Genomic DNA, 13,510 nt, shown 5'->3' with positions numbered 1-13,510 from the left:
AGGTAGAAATAAGAGTAAACCAAGCCAAATAATCCATTGTGATCTAGTCTATTCTGATTGAGCAACCCCAGGAAAGAGAGTAGAACTGTCATGTAATATAGTAAGAACAATGACATTCCATTTCTTCTTTTTTAGTGGATTTTTTTTTATTCAGAAAAAAAACCCAAAAAACAAAAAGTTTCAAACCACACAATAGGGGTATGGGTAGGGGGAGGTATCTGTCCACTTCGCCCTGCCCCCTGCCCATATGGTTTGGGCAGCAATAAAGGATGTGGGATAATGGCCCCCAAAAATAAAAATGGTGTATGTGTATGGTAAGGATAGGGGTGCAAAAGCAGTGGGGAGTGGTGGGAAAAGGGGCAGATGAGGTCAGTACTGGGCACGCCACAGGTGAGAGGCCATTTCATAACATTTGTTGATCAAACCACCATGGACACCTTCTTTGCCCATCAGCAGGACTAGCCTCTTGGCAGTCATGGTGACAGTAAGGTTGAAGGTAGGTACTCCCAGTACTCTTGGTGCGAAGATCCATGGTATATTCCCCAGCCTCTTGCAGTGAGTCCCAAATCACAGAACATTTCTGGCCCCCAAGTGTCAGCCCATTCACAAAAACATTTGGCCGGTCTTTGCCTATAAGAACTCCAACCTCAGCTGGCGTGATGTTAAGAAGGTTTTCCAGGGGACAGTGGCCCAGAAGGAGGGCGAGTCCTTATAACCCCCGATGGGCGCGTCCTGACAGGTCCTGTCTGCCATGATGTTGTCGATGTAGGCGTTCCACCCGGCCATGGCCAGGTCTCTTGTGTTGGACTGTTCTAAGTGTTGTTGGGGCCGCGGGGAGAGCTCCGGCTGCCTCGGTCTGGCGGGCGGGGGAAGTGGAGAGCTCGGGGCACGCGCTACGGTCCAGACCACAGCGGCTCTTCCAGCTGTGCAGCAGCCCTCGCACCGACATTCCATTTCTAAGATTATCCATGCTCATTCTGTATAAAAAAGGACCTTTTCATGTTGCTATGTGGTGTCATCCAGTCCACTATGATTCATAGCAGCCCTATGAACAACAAAAAAAAATGGACTGAAACCCCATCCTGCACTATCTATCCATCACCATCATGGTCTGTTGGTTTTCGCTGTTCAGTCAGAACCAACTCATATATAGTTCACCCTGCAGCGAATGTTCAGAGGCAGTTAATCACATGGGGGGAGACTGTCCATCTGTCTTCCGTGAAGGAGCTGGTGGATTTGAACTGTGTGTCTTTGGGATTGCAGCTCAGTCCATGCTCTAGTCCATTGTTACAGATGCTGTGCCAACCCATCTTAATGATGATGATCCTCCAACTTCCCCAGCATGATGTCTTTATGTAAGGACTGGTCCCACCAGACAACAAGCCCAAAAGAGATGAAGTTTCACCATGGCTTTTTCATTTGTTTGGTTGGTTTTTGGTTTGGTTTTTTTCCCCCTTCTAATGAATACTCTGTCTATGTTTGTTCTAAGATAGATATGCTTGTTCTTTCATTAAAATATAGGCCCCATAGAATATATAGAGTATAGTCAATGGGATACTTAGTACTCTTCTCAAACACCATAATTCAAAGGAATCAATTATTCTTCTGTTCATTCACTACACAACTTTCAGATGGATGTATAGAGATATATAGAGATTGAAAATACCATGGCTTGCCTCCGGAAACTCTATGTACGAACAGTGCTCAGGCTGTTCGTTCATAGGGTCGCTATGAGTCGTCTACGACTTGACGGCACCAAACAACAACAACAGAACTCTGGTGGCCTAGTGGCAAAAAGTTGTGCTGCAATCCCGAAGTCACTGAGTTTGAGTCCACCAGCTACTCCGTGGGAGAAGAATGGGCAATCAATCCCCTCCCATGCAATTAATTGCCTCTGAAAACCTGCCAAAGGGTCAGCTATGGGTCGGTTCTGTACACAACAACAACAGTATCAGGTGAACCTACGTTTTTAGACTGACATCCTGTCTCTTTGGTACTTTGGAGGGTCCTTGATTGTAGGTTTGCACAGTGTGATATATTTTTGTATCTCTCGACTGTTGTGGCTCCAAGATAAAAGAAAATCATTTACAACTTAAGTCTTGTGTCCATCTACTATAATGTCGTCTGTTGGTCCAATGGTGAGGATTTTGGTTTTCTTGATGTTGAATGCGTTCTTCAGGTTTTTTCAGTTTGAGAAATGCCAAGCATTATTTCCCCTTTTTATTTCTTCATAAATCGTGTCCTTTAATGTCATACCACCGCTGGTCTGCTATAGGTCATTAGTACTCAACAGATAAAAGGCATTCTTGAAATGGTTTTTAAATTCACTTGGTATAAATTCAAGATCATATTTTGGTTCATATGTACTTGTTTTCATTTTCTTTATCTTCAATTTTAATTTACACATGAGTAGTTGATAGAGCTTGGCCTTATTTTGACTGTTAATATTCAGTTTCTCTAATATATCTTTCCACAGATATGATCAACCTGATTTCTGTATATACCATTAGGTGAGGTCCGTGTGTAGTTGCTGTTTGTGATTTTGCAATGGATAAATCATTAATTGTTCAAATTTCTATCATTTGATCTTCAGTTTCATCTCAAAGAGAAGAAATGTTGGGGTGAGAGGGTAAACTGAAGACTCCCAAAGGCAAGTATTATAATGAAGACAAGGCAAAGTATTATAATGAAATGTGCAAAGAGCTGGAGACAGAATATAAAAAAGGAGAGAACTTGCCTGACATTTCTCAAGCTGAAAGATCTCACAGAGGTTGGTAAATGTATAACTTATGACATTCCATAATTTTTTGTTTGATTGCCATAATATTGCATCTGCTCCTCAAGAATCTAGAAGGTGATTTTAATTCTTACTGACTCTGTTCTTAGTGAAGAGAGTAGATTCTTTATACCTTTATGTCCCAGCTATTACATTGTTATTGTTATGTGCTGTCAAATCAGAATTTACATGTAGCCGAATATCCAATAGGTTTTCAGAATCTTTAAATAACATGCTAGAATATTGCCCATCCTTCTCCTGCAGAACTGCTGTGAGATTTGAACTTTGGACCTTTGAGTTTGCAGAACAATTCATTACCCAATAGGCATCAGCACTAGGTACAGAATATTTGCTTCATATCAACTCAAACTGTATCCACTTACCTGTGCCAGTAGGCCTTTTTATCTCATAATCTTGGTATGTTATTAGTCTCTGGTAATGCGATCCTCGTTTTAATTATTTAGCTATTGATTCATTATTTCATTTAATTATATGCTGTTTGCCTCGTGTTTCCATGGACTCAGTGATGACTGAGAGGTGGATTGGATAGTCCAGCATGCTCGACCTAGCACCGTTCACAAATGCTTCCTTTACATTTTCATTTTTCTGATTATTTATTAAGTATCTATTCTCCAGGCACCATATTTGTTGCTAGGAATAAAATTTTGGACAAGATGGATACAGTTTCTGCCCTCAGAGGGGCCTGGTGTCTAATTAAGGTGATAGAAAAAAGTTAAATAATAAAATATGGTATAAAGGCACACTAAACAAATAATTACAAATGTAAAGCTTATTGCAAAGTAGGAGGTAAAGGTACTGTGACAGTGTATAATGTGGAGAAATTAAGCAGCCCCACAGAGCCAGGAAGGATCCCTGAAGAAATGACTTCTAAGTAGAAGTCTAAGATGAGAAGGAATTAATTAAGAAAATGATGATGAGAGAAACAATGGTGCCTCAGGCAGAGGAAAAGTATGTGATGGGTAGTTCTCAAAAAAAGCAAATCCCATTTAAAAAATCAGAGAATAGTGATATGCTTTCTTTGTTGAAAGTAAAAGAACCAATAAAAACTAAAGGAGACCTTTGTAAATCATGGTGAAGCACTTAATCCATGGATAATGAGAAGACATTAAAAACCTTATTAGAAATATTTTTACATTATAAAATATTCCAAACATTCAAAATACTGTCAAAAATAATACATTGAGTACCTCTGTACTTATCACTGAGATTAATATTTGGCACTCTCTTCACATGTTTTGAAGACATAAAATATTTTATTGTGACCTGAAATCCCTACTTTCGGAGTCACCCTTTTCTCTACAGATGGTGACAGTTCTTAAAGTTGGATGATATTATTCCTATGCAACGATGCATCATCTGGAGAAGCTCAAAATGTGCAATCCCTATGACCTTGCAATTTGTCTTCTAGGTATCTTTTAAAAAGAAACTCCCACACGTGTGCACAAGAGACATTTCCAAGAAACTTAAGTGCTGTGTTGTTCATTGCAGAGAGAAAGTGGGACTAACATAATAGCTCTCAGTAGAGGGGTGAATTAAGAAACAGCGGTTTAGTCATACAATGTAACATTATTCATCGGTTGAAAAAAGCCTTTGGAGCATTTTGAATTGAAGAAGATAACATTAAAAAAATAAAAAAGTTCAGCAAAAATGGCCAAGTTATAAATGAATACATACAGTGTGTATATCATGTATGTAAATTTTTTAAAGTGTAAACCAAGCATAATATTTTCTTTATGGAAACAAACCTATGTAGTAAGCCTCCATAAATATTGGAGAATTCTTAGCAGGGAGATATGTAGAAGAAATTTATTTTATAAGCTCGGTCTGATTATGTTATTGAAATTACACTCACCAGGTATCTAATCACAGGAAATGAAAGCCTTAGTTTCCTGAGACACAATGTGACGTGACATGATGTAACAGTATCACAACATAAAACATAACAGCATAACACATAACATTAACAAGCATAACATAACACATCAAAAAATACTACACTGTGGATGGCTTTAAATTACAGAAGTTTGTTAATTCACATTTCAGGTGACTGTTGTTGTTGTTATGTGCCATCAAGTAGTCTGTGACTCATAGCAACCCTATGTACAACAGCCCTAAATCCTGCCCTATCCTGTGCCAATTGCACTGTTTCTGACACACCTACCCCCACTACCCTAGTCACTGAATCAATCCACCTCATAAAGGCTCTTCCTCTCCTGTGCTGTCCCTCCACCTTCACAGACATGATGTCCATCTCCAAGGACTGGTCCCTCCTTCCAACATGTCCAAAGTATGTCAGACAAAGCTTCAGAATCTTTGCCTCCAAGGAGTAGCTTGGTTTAACCTTCTCCAGGACGAACCTGTTTGTTTTCTTAGCAGTTCATGGGATATGCAATATTCTTCTCCAACACCACAGCTCCAAGGCATCAATTCTCCTTCTATCCTCCCTAGTCATTGTCCAACTCTCTGATGCATAGCAAGTGACTGCAAAGACCATTTAGAAGTCCAAATTGAGAACTTCAAGGAGCTCCTGCTCCTTCTCTTTTCACTTCAAGGGATATTTCTTTGTAGACTTCTTCAAACTGGTTCCATCAAGTCGAGTATGACAACCTTACGAACAACCTTATGAACAACAGACCTGAACCCTATCCTATCCTGTGCCATCCTCACAATCCCTGACATATTTGAACACATGGATGCAGTCACTGTGTCTGTCAGTCTATCTGGTGGAGGGTATTCATCGCTTTTGCCTACCATCGACCTTTCCAAGCATGATGTCCTTCTCCAGTGAATAGCCTAGCAACATCCCCAAAGTATGTGAGACAAAGTTTCATCATCTTCCTTCGATCCTGATGTTACATTCTTCTTCATAGAGTCCATCTTCTTGAAGAATTTGTTCAGCATAGAGATTGAATAGCTATATAGAGAGAATACAATTCTGAGCTGGACCTTTCTTAATTTTAAAATATATAGTGCTCCATTGCTCTGTTCACACAACAGCCTCTAGGTCTAGATTTCACAGGAGCACAGTTAAGGGATCTATACTCCCATTCTTCTTAATGTTAGCTATGTTGCTGTTGTTGTTGTTTGGTGCCGTCGAGTCGTAGACGACTCATAGTGACCCTATGAATGAAAAGCCTGAGCACTGTTCGTACATAGAGTTTCCGGAGGCAAGCCATTTCGGAAGTGGATGCTACTCCTGCTTCTACGCTTGTTTTAGTTGGGAAGCTCCAGCAAACACTGTCCACCATGGGTGACCATTACCACGTTTGGCACATCAGTGTCACAGTGTTCAGCATCACAGCAACCACGAGTTACCTCTGTACAGCAACACACAAACCAGGGCTATACCACCTAGAAGAATGTTTGACAGGAAAACAATTTGAACTCGGCCTGAGGGCCACAGATTAAAATCACCCACCTTCGGCTTGGTAGCATAACTTTCTGTCCACTAGGCCAACGTGGCTCTCTCTAATTCATCATTGTTATTGTTATTAGATGCCGTCGAGTCATAGCCATACTTCTTGATAATTCACAGTCTTGATTTCATTAGCACTCAAGTACAAACAGACAATCTTCTGGTATTCATTGTTTTCTTCTAAATCTAACTTGAACTTCTTTCTTTTTTTTTTTTTTCGAGGTCATTAGCTGCTTCAAGGGAGAAGGATGGGCAATCTCCTTCTGTGCAATTAACTGTTTCTGAAAACCTGTCAGAGGGTCAGCTATGGGTCAGTTCTGACTCTCAGGTACATAACAACAACAACAACAACAGAATACAGTCACTCTGTCAGAACAGCTTCCAAAATGTGCTCTCAGGCACCTCAGCCTTCTGCTTTGTGGCTTTAGGCCAGTGGTACTAATCTTTCAGTCCTACAAATTATGGATTGTCCCTCCTCCCCCACCATGTGGTCCAGTAAAATTGAACAAGGCTCCTAGTTCTAGTTTCACAGGGTAGTGTTACCAAGGTCTGCTCCATCTCAGGTCAAGTCTCTGGATCTCTGCTTGCAGCTGTTATGACTGTTGCTCCTGTAGGCCCTGGTTTGACTGGTGCGAGAATCTTTGGCCCCAAAGGACATGATGCGTTCTCTTGCTTTGAAGTTCTTAAATTTTGTTCCTGGGTCTTCTCAATTTAATGGCGAGACTAGCCAATCCCCTTTTGGATGGGTTAATGTGCCCATTCACATGGCAAAGTCAGAAAATGGCTAGGAAAGTTGTTTAAAACAATAAACCCTTAACACCACAACTAACAAGAAGATAAATATTGATTATTTTAAATAGCGTGCACAAGAGAAGACAAGAAAACAACTTATGAAGGAGCCCTGAAAGACATTAAGTAGATTGCTGGAAATGGAGAGTACAAGGAAAGGCTAGGGAAGGGTTTTTTTGTTTGTTTTTTGTGGTGTTTTTTATTTTTTCAGCAATTTGTTTTTAAAAGAAGACAGCGAAAGAATATATAATTAGGAAAAAACAAATGAATGATGCGTTTCCTGAAAAAGGAAGTAGTCCATTTGTTTTGAATGCACATAATATATCAAGAGAAGCAAGAGAAGGAACAGAACTATCTTTTGGATTTTATCACACAGAAGTCATCGATACTATACAAGTGAAATAAACCAGTCACAAAAGGACAAGTATTATTATTCTATAATAATAAGAAGGATGCCATGTATCTTAAAATATCAGTAAAGGGTAAGTAGATGAATGCAGATATCAATACTGATTTTGGTAGTGGAAAGTGAGGAGGTTTAATAGTGGATTGTTTCTCATATTGCTCTGAAGTGCAAGATGAAGCCATCTGCAGAGAAAAGAGAGGAAAGGGATTTAGACATTTGGGAGAATAGAGAGTTTGCATAATAGTTTCATAGAAAATTGGAATGGGTTCTGGATAGTGAAACAGCATAGAATTTTTGTCATATGTAGTTCCAAGTTGAGGTTGGAGAATTTGAATTTATGATGGTGTTAATCTCCTTGGACCACACTTATGTATCTGTACTCTATTCCCTTTGGATTAATTCTTTCGCAAGAGTCTCCTCATTTCCTCCTACAAACAGACAAATCTTCCAGATGTGTCACACATGTCTGAATTTACAGTCAGAATAAAGCATTTCTTAGTTTCAAGGAGTCCATATTGTTTTCCAGTGTGGTTGAAAAAATCGTATGCAAAAGCAATGTTCTAAGGCATGATGTTGTTATGTGCCACCGAGCTGATTGTGACTCATAGCGACCCTATGAACAGTAACTCTGAATCTTGCTCTATCTTGAGCCATTCTCATTGTCTGTGACACACCTGTCCCCTTGCCACTGTCACTGTATCAGTCTATCTCATCCAGGGGCTTCCTAACCTGCATTGATTCTTTATCCTTCCAAGCATGATGTCCTTCTGCAAAGACCACTACCACTTGCAACCAGGCCAACTTTTATGAGACAGAGTTTTAAAATCCTTTAAACCAGGTAGAAACCTGGTTTCTTTTTGTCCAGGACAGACCTGTTTGTTCTGTTGGCAGTCCAAGGTATGCATTGTTGTTGTTATGTGCCATGAAGTTGACTGCGACTCAAGTATGCATTGTTGTTAAGTGCTGTTGAGTCGCTTGTGACTCATAGTGACCCTACATAAAATAGCCCTGAAACCTGCTCTGTCCTATGCCAACCTTATTGTCTATAACACACTTATCCTCATTATCCCAGTCACTGAATGAATCCATCTCATTTGGGGTCTTCCCCTTTGTGCTGTCCCTCCACCCTTCCAAGCATGACGTCTCTTCTCCAAGGACTGATCCTTCCTTGTAACATGCCTAAAATATGTCAGACGCATGGTTTAACCCTCTCTAGGATGAACCTGTTTGTTTTCCTGGCAGTCCATGGTATATTCAATAATCTTCTCCAGCACCACAGCTCAAAGGCATCAATTCTCTTTGTCATCCCTAATCATCGTCCAGTTTTTGGACACATAGCAAGCAGTTATAAAGAAAATGGCCTAGATCAGGCACACCTTAGTTTCCAGACTGACGTTGTTGCTTTTCAGTACTCTGGAGATGTCCCTAGAAGTAGAATTTCCCAATGCAATTAATTTTTTGATTTCCTGGCTGCTGGTACCAATAGTGTTGATTGTGGAGCCAAGCAAACTAAAACTCTTAACAATCTCAATCTCTTCATCCATACTGATGCTGCTAATAAGCCTTTGTGTTCTTGATGTTGAGCTTCAACCCATATTGAAGGCTGTGGTTCTTGACCTTCTGCAGCAAGCGCTTTAGGTCCTCCTCAGTTTCAGCAAGTAGGATGTGTCATGTGCACAACGCAGATTGTTGATGAATCTTCTTCCAATCCTCATGCCACATTCCTCCTCATAGAGCCCAGCCCCAGATGATCTATTCTGCATATAGATTGAAAAGGTATGCATAGCAAACACTAAATCTCTTCTACTATTTAGCATTCATTGATTTCCCAACTGGCTGTTCTTTTTAATTCCTAATCGAATAATTTTATATTTTAATGTTTTTATTCGGGGCAAGTGTGTTGGAGACAGTGAAATTGGCTCAGGACAAAGCAGGGTTCCGAGCTATTTAGCATAGGGTCACTCTGAGTAGCAAGAGACTCAAAAACAAATAACAACAACAAATGTTTTTATGAATAATATTGTCAAACTAAAGATGTATGTTTAGGGATATATATATATATATATACAGTTTATAATCATTATTCATGAATCAATCTTTTGCTAGACATAAAAGCCTTGTGTTATACCTCTTGAGTGTGGCAGGATTTATACTACATAGGGAGTAAAAAAGTTCCTGTTGCTGTGTAGAAATATATTGTTACATAGGAATAATCATAAGAAGGTAAAATGTAAAATCTATTTATGCAGTAAATGTGAATGATAAAATAACATACATTTGTACAATGGGCTTCACCGTGGTGTAGATCTCGGGTGCAGATCGATCTGTTATTCACAGGATCACAATGAATTGTGGTCACCTTTATGGCCTCTAAGAACAACAACTCATGCAGCAGTCTAAGAGCACTCAGGAGTATTTCTGTGATGGTTACTGTGGCCTGATTGACTCTGCAGCAGATTGACACATATTTACTTTTCCATGTATTCAAAAGAACCTATTTTATTTTTTTAACATGACTTCATCTTCCATCATAAATGTTCTGTTTTAAATCCTGGTGAGAGATTTCCTTGGAAACCGAAGAACACTTAGTCATTTAATGTGTATGCGAATCTTTTTCCTCTTTAATTTATGAAGTCCTTTGAACAAGTAAATTAAAAAGTGGCGTGCTAGAGTACCACATTTCATTATTTTTTAGGAGGCTTTATTTCATAAGCAAATTTAAATTTCAAACAGTATTTGTGATCTCCTGTGAAAGTTTGAGTTTTCTCTATACTCTGCAAATTAGTTGAACCTTTTTTTTTTACTGTTTTTGATTAGAAGGCTATAAAGCACTAAAGTTACCACAAATCTTATAATAAGGTAATATGTCTCAGAGTGTTACTGATGTTATGTACAACTTTAACTTTGAATAATGCTTTTTTTAAACCTCAGCTTTTTGGCCTGTGAGAAGAGAAATTTTGTTCGGTGATTCCTAAAATACGCTCCTCATGTTAATCTTGATTTTAGAACTAGACATTGCTTTTTGGACACATGAACAGAAGGCTACATATGGCAAGATTACTAATTCTTCTATGGTATACTTGAAAAAAAATTCACATTCAAGCTTGGGGTTTAATTTCATAGAGTTTATCCATTCACATATATTTTCATTCAGTAATGATTCAAGATTTGTTGCTATTGTTATGTGCCATCGAGTAGTTTGCGACTCATAGCAACCCTGTGTACAAGAGCCCTAAATGCCGTTCTATCCTGTGCCAACTTATCTGTATCAAACACGTTTATTCCCACCACTCCACTCACAGAATCGATCCATCTCATCGAGGGTCTTCCTCTCCTTCGCTTCCCCTCCACTCTCCCAAACATGATGTCCCTTTCCAAGGACCAGTCCCTCCTTGCAACATGCCCAAAATATGTCAGACAAAGCTTCAGAATCCTTGACTCCAGGGAACATTCTGGCTTCACCCTCTCCAGGACAAATCTGTTTGTTCTCCTAGCAGTCCATGGTATATTCAACACTCTTCTCCAGCACCACAATTCAAAGGCAGCAATTCTTTCTATCATCCCTATTCACTGTCCAACTCTCCAATGCATAGCATGTAATTGCAAAGACTATAGCTTGGATCAGGTGCACCTTAGTCTCCAGCCTGACATCATTGCACTTCTGTACTCTTGAGAGGTCCCTCACAGCTGACTTTCCCAATGCAATTCGTCTCCTGATTTCCTGGCTGCTGTTACCAAGAGTGTTGACTGTGGAGCCAAGTAAATTAAAACTGTTAACTATCTCAATCTCTTCACCATCCATACTGATGCTGCCATTTGGCCCAGTGGTGAGAATCTTTGTTTTCTTGATATTGAGCTTCAATCCACGTTGAAGACGACAGTCCTTGGCCTTCTGTAGCAAGTGCTTCAGGTCCTCCTCAGTTTCAGCAAGCAGGGCTGTGTCATCTGCATAATGCAGGTTGTTGATAATTCTTCCACCAATCCTGATGCCACATTCTACCTCGTACAACCCAGCGTCTTGGATGGTCTGTTCTGCATACAGATTGAAAATGTATGGAGACAAAATGTATCCCTGACAGACCCTTTTCTTGATTTTGAACCACCCAGTGTCTCCCTGCTCTGTTCTGACGACTGCCTCCTGGTCCAAGTATAGGTTTCTCTTTAGCACTATCAAATGTTCTGAGATTCCCATTCTTCTCAGAGTCAGCTATAGTTTGTTGTGATCCACACAGTCAAAAGCCTTTTCATAGTCAATGAAGCACAGATAGACATTCTTCTGGTATTCTTTGCTTTCTGCCAAGATCCATCCTACGTTAGCTATAATATCCCTAGTACTGTGACCTCTTCTAAATCCAGAAATAACGATGAACAAGAGAATGTACTAGTCCTCAAGTAGTTCACAATGCAGTAAGGAGGACAGGCACGTTAGTGTTTATAATTCTGATAAGTGATCGTGGAATTACGTTCTCATATATATCCTATAGCCTTTGTGGTATCTCCCCTAGGTTGTCCTTTAGCTTTTCCAACTTCACACATCTTAGATTGAACAACTAAACAATTCCATTCTCTTGAAATCAATTCTTCACCATTTTTTCTTAACTACACTACTGTTTACCTTTTTGCTCAAGTTGGAGAGCTAAGAGTCCTTCCCAATTACTTCTTTTTCATCACTTGTTCCATCAGTGAACCTTGACCAAATGACTTCCAGAACTTTAAGTTCCCAGGTCTACCACTCTCTAGTCCAAGCCACCATTTTATCATGCCTAGACCTGTCTTCTTTTTCTTTATATCATTTTTAATCCTCTCTTGTCCAAACTATTCCTAAAATCAGTCAAGAATAATCTTTAAGAGATATAACAAATCATATATCCTTCCTTCTTTGGTCCTCTACTGGCTTCCTATTATACCAGATGACAATACAAGTGTTGGCATCGTATTCCCCTGCCTAAGTCTCCAACTTCACCACGACACTCTGTTTGTCAAAAAGTTCCAACCATATCAGATCAAACTCTACTGCCTTGAGTCCTCATCCATGGTCTTTGATTACTCTCTTATCTTTGCCTTCCTAATTTTATCTACACTGGAGTCTTACCAATAGTCAGATTTATGTTCAGAGATTTATCAGAGACTCTTCTTACTGTACTGAAAACACACAAGACTCTCTCAGTGGCATTGAGTCAGTTCCAACTCAGAGCAACCCTCCTTTGAGTTTCCAAGATTCCAGTTCTTAATGGAAGAAAAGTGCCCATCTTTCTCCCCAGGACCAACTGAGTTCCTTTTTACTATATAATACGATTACAACTCTCTAGTTCTTCTTCTGATTCACTAATTCCTGTCATTTCCCCACTATACTAATTATACAAGAAGCTCTGCTGGCATAGTCTATAAAGAGTTATGCTGCTATTTCAAAGGCTCTTTATTAAAGTCTCTGGCATTTGAATCCACTAGCCTCTCTGTAAGAGAAAGATGGGCAAACTCGGTGATTTCAGCTTTCTAAAATCAGCTAGATGTTTAGCTATGAGTCATTTCTGACTAGATAACACTACGTTTAAGAGTTGAGAGTTATTCAAGGAGCTTTGGAAACACAGTGGATAAAGCACTGAGCTGCTCATCAAAAAGAGATCTAATCCATGAGCTACTCCCTGACGGCAGGGAGTGGGAGGCTTCAGGGGGTGGAGGTGGAATGATGTAGCAATTATTTCTACAAATATTTACAGCCCTGGTAATCTATGAGCCAGTTGTACTTGATTGACTTCAGGGGTTGATTTTGGTTTGATTAATTACAACATTTAACTTGATTATCTAAAAATAAATTTCCATCTACAACCAGGAGAAGATAAAATAGATGAATGGGACCTTCTAAGAATCAAATCCCTATGCACATCCAAAAACTTCTCCCACAGGGTAAAAAGGAAGCCACAGACTGGGAAAAGGTCTTTGGTAATGACATGTCAGATAAGGGACTTATCTCCAGAACTTATAAAATACTTGAGCACCACAACAAGATAAAGGTGAATAATCCAATAGAAAAATGGGCACAGGATATGAACAGGCACTTCACCAAAGAAGACATTCAGATGGCCAACAAGCACATGAAGAAATG

General features: G+C 39.5%; 1 pseudogene; it reads right to left on the bottom strand.

Moving 5' to 3' along the window:
• Positions 1–369: 369 nt before the first annotated feature.
• On the bottom strand, positions 370–786 carry LOC102869393 (annotated as a pseudogene).
• Positions 787–13,510: the final 12,724 nt, after the last annotated feature.

Source organism: Elephantulus edwardii, unplaced genomic scaffold (genome assembly GCF_000299155.1).
Source record: "Elephantulus edwardii isolate Elephantulus edwardi_28Jun2011 unplaced genomic scaffold, EleEdw1.0 scaffold00021, whole genome shotgun sequence".
NCBI lineage: Eukaryota > Metazoa > Chordata > Mammalia > Macroscelidea > Macroscelididae > Elephantulus > Elephantulus edwardii.
Note: the sequence above shows the minus strand (reverse complement) of the source record. Positions and strands in the feature narration are given on the sequence as shown.